At 33.3% G+C, this 8,405-nt stretch overlaps 1 non-coding gene across 1 annotated transcript; it reads left to right on the plus strand.

The window, feature by feature from the left end:
• The first annotated feature begins 3,374 nt into the window (after positions 1-3,374).
• LOC139879149 (small nucleolar RNA R71) lies at positions 3,375-3,481 on the plus strand. The gene has a single exon (XR_011770000.1). It is a non-coding gene; the product is annotated as a small nucleolar RNA R71 (small nucleolar RNA).
• The last annotated feature ends 4,924 nt before the right edge of the window (positions 3,482-8,405 follow it).

The raw sequence follows: 8,405 nt of genomic DNA on the forward strand, positions 1-8,405 counted from the left end.
ACTTGCCAAGTGTACTTTCAGGGGGTATAAACGTTAAGTTAGTTACCGAGTGCCCACGGTTATACATATACTTATTCATACTGATTTGAACATACTGTTTTGATACGCGGTTTGCAGCACTGAAATCTCGTGGCCTATGTTACATTACTGATACAAACAAACTATAGCTCACCAACATTCGTTTTGAGTTTTTAAGCATGTATTTCTCAGGTGCTTAGACGATGTTGCTTCCGCTGTTAAACTTGCTGTTCTAGTCTTGCTGTTAAACTTACTGTTCTAGTCTTGGTGTTAGACTTGCTGTTACAGACCTGCTGTGTTAGACTTCCGCTGCATTACTTAGAGATGTCTCAAGCATGGAACTTTACTTTGCATTCGCAACTTATGTTATTTTCAAAACGATAGCTTTGTAATGACCTTAGTATCATGTACTCATGTTAATGTTTCCTATTTATCTTTTGTAAAACGTTATCTTCTATGAATGCAAATCGATTTTCAAATAGCATATAGTGTTTGACCTTGTAATGATCCTGTTGTTGGTGATCCGTACACGATGGTTTTGTATTGGGCGTCACATCTATCCACTTCAATTCCTTCCTTTGAAATTTTATGACCGAGAACGATGCCTTCTTTAACCATGAAATGGCATTTCTCCCAATTAAGTATTAGATTTGATTGTTCGCATCTAATAAGCATTCGTTCAAGATTAACTAGACATGATTCAAATGTATCACCGAAGACTGAAAAGTCATCCATGAAAACTTCCATGCATTCTTCTATCATGTCGTGAAAAATTGCCATCATGCACCTTTGAAAGGTTGCAGGGGCGTTGCAAAGTCCAAATGGCATGCGTTTGTAAGCAAAAGTACCATAAGGGCACGTGAACGTGATTTTCTCTTGATCTTCGAGTGCTATTGGAATTTGAAAATATCCGGAAAAACCGTCAAGAAAACAATAGTAACTGTTTCCGGCTATTCTTTCCAACATTTGATCAATGAAAGGTAAGGGAAAGTGATCTTTTCTGGTGGCGTCATTTAATTTTCTATAATCAATACAAACACGCCATCCTGTTATAGTCCTAGTAGGAATAAGCTCATTTTTCTCATTTGTAATGACAGTCATACCACCCTTCTTAGGCACGCATTGAACTGGGCTTACCCACGGACTATCAGAAATTGGATAAATTAAACCTGCATCAAGCAGTTTAATAATTTCTTTCTTAACAACATCTTGCATATTCGGATTTAGTCTTCGTTGGTGTTGCACATACGTTTTATGACCTTCTTCCATAAGGATATTATGTGTGCAATACGAAGGACTTATTCCTTTTATATCATGAATCTTCCATGCAATAGCTGGCTTATGAGCTTTCAGTACAGAAATGAGTTGTGATTTTTCATTTTCAGTAAGAGAAGACGATATTATTACAGGTAATTCAGATTCACCATGTAAATAAGCATATTCAAAATGGTTTGGAAGTGGCTTTAACTCTAATGTCGGAGGTTCTTCTATCGATGATTTATATCGATATCTGTCTTCTTCTTTTAGCATTTGAATTTCTTCTGTTGTTGGTTGATATCCATTAGCCATAAGTGTAGCTAACATTTTAGTTTCAACAATTGGTTCAGTACTTTCTCCGTAAAGAACATTCTCCTGTTCCTTGTAATTCTGGAAATTCTTCTAACAATTCTGCATGTGAATCTATAGTTTAAATATAATAACATGTATCATCTGCAGATTGCGGTTGTTGCATTGCTCTATCAACTGAAAAGGTAACACTCTCGTCCTCTATACTTAAGGTCAGTTTCTTACCAAACACGTCTATTATTGCTTTAGCCGTGTTTAAGAATGGTCTTCCTAATATGAGAGGAACTCGAGAATCTTCTTCCATGTCCAGAATAACAAAATCTACTGGAAATACTAATGTACCAACTTTAACTAGCATGTTCTCCATTATCCCTCTAGGATATTTTACTGATCTATCTGCTAGTTGTATGCTTATTCGTGTTGGTTTCAATTCTCCAAGGTCTAGTTTAGCGTATAGTGAATATGGCATTAAATTTATACTAGCACCTAAGTCTGCCAATACTTCTATTGAACTAAGACTACCCAGAAAACATAGAATTATGAAACTTCCTGGATCTGAAAATTTTTCTGGTATTTTATTCAACAGCACTGCAGAACAATTTGCATTCATAGTAACAGCCGAGAGTTCTTCCATTTTCTTTCTATTTGTGATTAAATCTTTCAAGAATTTAGCATATCTAGGCATTCCTGAAATCATATCAATGAAAGGAAAATTGACATTTATTTGTTTAAACATATCCAAGAATTTGGATTGCTCGACTTCAAGTCTTTCTTTTCTCATTTTACTCGGGTAAGAAAGTGGTGGTTGGTATGGTTTAACATAAGGTTTTGCCTTAACTGTGTTATCTTCATTAACCTTTTTAACTACCGGTTCTATTTCCTTATCTTGCTCAGGTTGTGGTTCTTGTGGAGTTGGAATAGCTTCATCAGAAATTACAGGTATTTCAGGTGGTTTAAGTGTAATACCACTTCTTGTGGTAATAGCATTAGCTGTTTCATTCCGGGGGTTAGCATTTGTATCACTAGGTAGACTTCCCGGTTTTCTTTCACCTATCAACCTTGCTAGGTTACTTACTTCTTGTTCCAAATTTTGAATAGAAGCTTGTTAATTTCTAAATGCTTGAACATTTTATTCATTGGTTTGTTTCTGAGATGTGAAAAATTGCGTTTGAGATTCAACTAGCTTCGACATCATGTCTTCTAAATTTGGCTTTTTATCATCGATTTGTGGTGGTTTGTTTTGAAAAATAGGTCTTTGCTGATTGTAAGTATTATTGGATACTTGTTGATTGCTAGGGCCTTGTTGGTTGTTGTATGGAACATTTCGGTTATAATTCTGGTTTTGATTGTAGATTGGTCTTGGCGGTTGATAATTATTCTGATAATTATTTCCAGGCCTTTGGTTTATGTATGAAACATTCTCTCTTTGTTCCATTGTTAGTTCAATACTGAGACAATCTTTTGTTAAATGTGGTCCTCCACACTGCTCACAACTAATTCGTATTGAGTGAATATCTTTAGTCATCTTTTCCATTCGTCTCTCGACAGCATCTATCTTTGCGGAAATGGAATCTAAGTCATGGCTAGAATCGGCTCTAGCTGCTTTAGATGATCTAACGATATCTTTTTCTTGGTGCCACTCATGTGAGTGGGAAGCAGTGTTATCAATAATTTTGTAAGCATCAGTTGCTGTTTTCTTCATAATGGAACCACCAGCTGCTATATCGATGTCTTTTCGTGTAGTGATGTCGCATCCTTGGTAGAATATTTGTACTATTTGACAAGTGTCTAAACCATGTTGCGGACATCCTCTTAATAACTTTTCAAATCTTGACCATGCTTCATATAGAGTTTCATTTGGCTTTTGCATGAACGTAACAATTTCTCCTTGAAGTCTTACGGCTTTAGATGCCGGAAAGAATTGTTTAAGAAAATTTTCAACTAAAACATCTCATGTATCAATCACCCCTTCAGGTAATGATTCTAACCAATCTTTGGCTTCTCCCTTTAAAGTCCAGGGAAATTTCATGAGATATATCTGTTCATCCTCCACTTCTCTTATTTTAAATAGAGTGCAGATCCTATTAAATGTACGAAGATGTTCATTTGGATCTTTCTTCGGTGCACCACTAAATTGGCATTGATTAGTTACCATGTGTAGGATTTGTCCTTTGATTTCATAATCTGGCGCATTAATGTCAGGTTGAGTAATTGCGTGACCTTGGCCAGTGCGTTTAGCTCTCATTCGGTCTTCCATACTTAGAGGTTCCAGATTTTTCATGATTGAATTTGTTGAATCTGAATCACTAGAGGATTCTGATTTAATTGGTTGTTCTTCGACAATCTCCGTTTGAATGATTGGTGGTTTCAGAGGAAAGATTAATGGTTCAGGATCGCGGAATTGTCCCTGAATATCCTCCGGATTCTCAATTGTGAGGTCGGGTTCAAAAAATGGATTATCGGAAATTTGAATTGGAGTACTTGGTCGACTGGATGACGATTCTAAAGAAAAATCAACGGCGATAATATTGGCTAGATGTCTTGATCGAGTTAGAGGTGGTGAACGTACAAAAGGTGGTGAACGTTTTGCTCGGTGCATTCACTGAATATCCTATTAGTTATAAAAGATAAAAATTATATAAGTTATCAAATTAATAGACTTTTCTGCTTTTGCCCACTTTTCGAATAGCCAATAGATGTAGCAGGGAGCCAGAACCCTTTAAAGCGGAAGCTCACAACTCATCCACTAACAAATCCAACTATTACTACGAAACAGAAAATTTGGATGTCTATCAATTTAACCACTAAAAATAATTTTTCGTTGAAATTTAAAAAAATTAGAGAGAAGAAATAGAAAATTCTATGTCCTAAAAACTAGAGCGGCGAAAAATAAGAAAGAAAAAGAGTTCTTCGAAAAACGTCGAAAAATAAAAGGTCGAAAAATAATAGGCGTCGAAAAATAAAAATAAGAAAGTAGCGCGTCGAAACTTAAAAAGAACTAAAATTTATAAACAACGTCGCAAAATTCTAAAGCACCAAAATCTTAGTCTAAAGAAAAAGCACTTAAGGGATTTTACGACAAAGTCTAAAAATCTAGAAATAAAAATAACTATGGCAAAAACTATGACTTAAAACTAAATACGAACGAAAAATACAAATATTACGCTAAAACAAATAAAAAGATACAAAATATAAAAATATACTTAAAGTTGTAAAAAGTACAATTTTTATATAAATATTATTTTTATATTATTATTTTATAAAACTATTAATTTTATATATTTATTAAAACTAAATAAACTTAAAATACAAATTAATTATAAAACTAAAATTAAATAATTAAAAACACTAACCCTAATTAGGGTTTTAATTAAATAATAATTATTATTATTATTATTACTCCTTAATTATTGCAGTAGGAAGTCAAATCTGGCGTGTCAGGGTTGGTCATGCGATCGCATGGTCTTTACGTTATAATCCCATGCGGTCACATGGAGTAGGGTTTCGGGCCAGAACTGGGCTGCTACAGTACCGGGCCTCGTACTTTTATATATATATTTTTTTTCTGTTTTCTGTTTATATAAAATATAAATATGACTAAAATAAAAATTTAATTTTAAAAACTAAAATAAAAATACTTTTTAATTTAATATATTTTTAACAACTCTTAAAAACAAATATATAGATTTTTTTATATTTTCTTTTTATATTTTTGTATTATTAATATTTAAAATGTATATTTTTTTTTATACAAAGAACTTAATAAAAAAATCGTTTTTATATATATATATATATAGCGTTTCGCTTCCGGCGTTTAAGCAAATCCCCGGCAGCGGCGCCAAAAATACTTGATGTGCGTAGAGATGTATACAAAATAGTTATATTTTTACTAAGAAATACTATTAAATATGATACAATTTTACACAAGATATTTATTTATTTATAGAGTGGATATACCTAAACTTTGCTACAACACTTATAGGCAGTGTACTTAATCGTACAGTAGTGTAGTTTTTAGTAAGTCCGGTTCGTTCCACAGGGATCTTAGCCAAGTTTAACGCTATATTTTTAAAAACTATATTTGTAAAAGTATAAATATATATATATAAATATAAGTAGTATTATTATTATAAAAGGGGTTTTTACCGTTTAATGACCGATTTGTCGGTTTTAAGATTTTAGTCGCAGTTAAAACCTAATGTAAAATATTAAAAATAAATATAACTTAATTTAAAGTGTAAAGTAAATAACGATAATGAAATTTCGATAAATAAAAGTGCGATAAAATAAAATTGCGATAATTAAAGAGAACGATAATTAAAAGTACAATTAAATAAAATGACAATAAATAAAAGTGCGATAATTAAAAGTGCAATTAAATATGAAATAAAAGAATTATGCTTATTTAAACTTCCGTAATCATGATGTTCGACGTGTTGTTTTTAGTTTATTCCCATGGGTTAGTTGTCCTTTGTCCTGGATTATTTGATATGTCCATACGGATTTGTCCATAATAGTCCATCAGTCATAATCATAAAGTGCGGAAGTCTTCGTCAAATTATTCTTATTCCCGAAGTTAAATATTCCAACTAATTGGGGATTCGAATTGTAACAAGGTCTTAATACTTTGTTTAATGAATACACTAGGTTATCGACTGCGTGTAAACCAAGGTTTTAATACTTTGTTAATAATTACACCAATTACCCTTGAATGTAATCCACCCCTGTTTCAATAAGTCTATTAACTATTAATCCAGTTCCGTGTCCGGTAAAATGAACAATTATTGGTATTTATAGATATCCCGCCCACCGTGCCCAGTCAAGCGTATGTGGTTATATATAAATACGTCAAATTATAAGTTTATATATTAAATCAACTAGGTATCATTTAGTTAATATAAAGCCCATTAATAGCCCATAGTCTAATTTCCACAAGTGTCGTTCTTTTATCCAAACCCCAATTATGGTCCAAAGCCCAATTACCCAATTTTAGTATTTAGCCCAACATCACGATTACTTCGGCATTAAATAAGCATAATAATAACTTAGCTACGAGACATTAATTTAAAAAGGTTGAACATAACTTACAATGATTAAAAATAGCGTAGCGTTACACGGACAGAATTTCAACTTACACCCTTACAACATTCGCTAACATACCCTTATTATTAGAATTTAAAATTAAAATTAAAATTAAAATTATAATTAATATATATATATATACGTTGAGATTGATGAGAAGAAAAAGATATGTAAAAATTCGTCCAAAACTCGCGAACTTTATAGGACCTGACCTGTCAATGTTCACCATGCGATCGCATGGAGTTATAGCCTCCAGGCCATGTGATCGCATGGCCCCTTTTTCCAGCTCACAAGAGTTTGTTTGCATTCTGTCGACGGTTTATATAAATATATATAATATATAAATAATTTTAAGAATTATTTAAATATTATATTATATTTATGTGCATAGTTGACTCGTAATTTTTAGTCCGTTGCGTCGAGCGTTGAGAGTTGACTCTGGTCCCGGTTCCGGATTTTCGAACGTCCTTTCGTACAATTTAATATCTTGTATTTTGCGTTTTGCGACTTGTACTCTTGTAATTTTGAGACGTTTCTTATCAATAATTTGAACCTCTTTGATTGTAATTTGTACTTTTGAGCTTTTTGGTCATTTGCGTCTTCAATTCGTCGAATCTGTCTTTTGTCTTCACCTTTTATTATTTAAACGAATATTACTTGTAAATAGAACAATTGCAACTAAAAGCTTGTCTTTCTTGAGGGATAATGCTATGAAATATATGTTCGTTTTTAGCATTATCAACTTTCATGGCTAGTCGTCCACAAGAATTTAGTGGCACCGAAGTACCCATTGGACTTACTCGTTGGTTTGAGAAGATTGAGTCTACTTTCCGAGTTAGTAGAGTCCGAGATGAGGACAAGGTTAGTTTCGCCAGCTGTACTCTCAAAGATAGTGCTTTAACTTGGTGGAACAATATGGTTAACAGTTTGGGGAATGATGATGCTTATGGTTTGTCTTGGAATTATTTTAAACAGAGGATGATCACCCGTTATCTTCCCCGGGGTGAACTTAAGAAGTTGGAGACTGAGCTTAAGAACTTTAAGATGAAGGGCACCGATTTAGATGCCTATGAGCAAAGGTTCTTTGAATTGACATTGTTGTGCCCAAATACTTATGCTGATGAGAACCTTAAGATTGAAGCTTATATTGATGGATTATCTGAACAGATTGAGCATGGGGTTGAGTCTAGTGAGCCCCAGACTATCGAAGCTGCTATGTCTATGGCACACAAGCTTAATGATAAGATTTTAAGAAGAACCAAGAAAGCTGTAACCAATGCCAGTGAGGAAGTTGATAAAAAGGCTGATAATGGGAAAAGGAAGTGGGATAACAACTGCAACCAGAACCAAAATCAGCAGAATAAACAAGATACTTCTGGTTTTAATAACCGTAATCAATGTGTTTGTCCGCAATGTTATTGATAATGCTAAAAACGAACATATATTTCATAGCATTATTCCTCAAGAAAGACAAGCTTTTAGTTGCAATTGTCCTATTTACAGTGATATTCGCTTAAATAATAAAAGGTGAAGACAAAAGACAGATTCGACGAATTGAAAATGCAAATGACCAAAAAGCTCAAAAGTACAAAATACAATCAAAGAGGTTCCAATTATTGATAAGAAACGTCTCAAAATTACAAGAGTACAAGAGTTTCAAAATGAAAAGTACAAGATATTAAATTGTACGCAAGGACGTTCGAAAATCCGGAACCGGGACCAGAGTCAACTCTCAACTC

The sequence above is a fragment of the Rutidosis leptorrhynchoides genome, chromosome 11 (assembly GCF_046630445.1).
Source record: "Rutidosis leptorrhynchoides isolate AG116_Rl617_1_P2 chromosome 11, CSIRO_AGI_Rlap_v1, whole genome shotgun sequence".
In the NCBI taxonomy this organism is placed as follows: domain Eukaryota; kingdom Viridiplantae; phylum Streptophyta; class Magnoliopsida; order Asterales; family Asteraceae; genus Rutidosis; species Rutidosis leptorrhynchoides.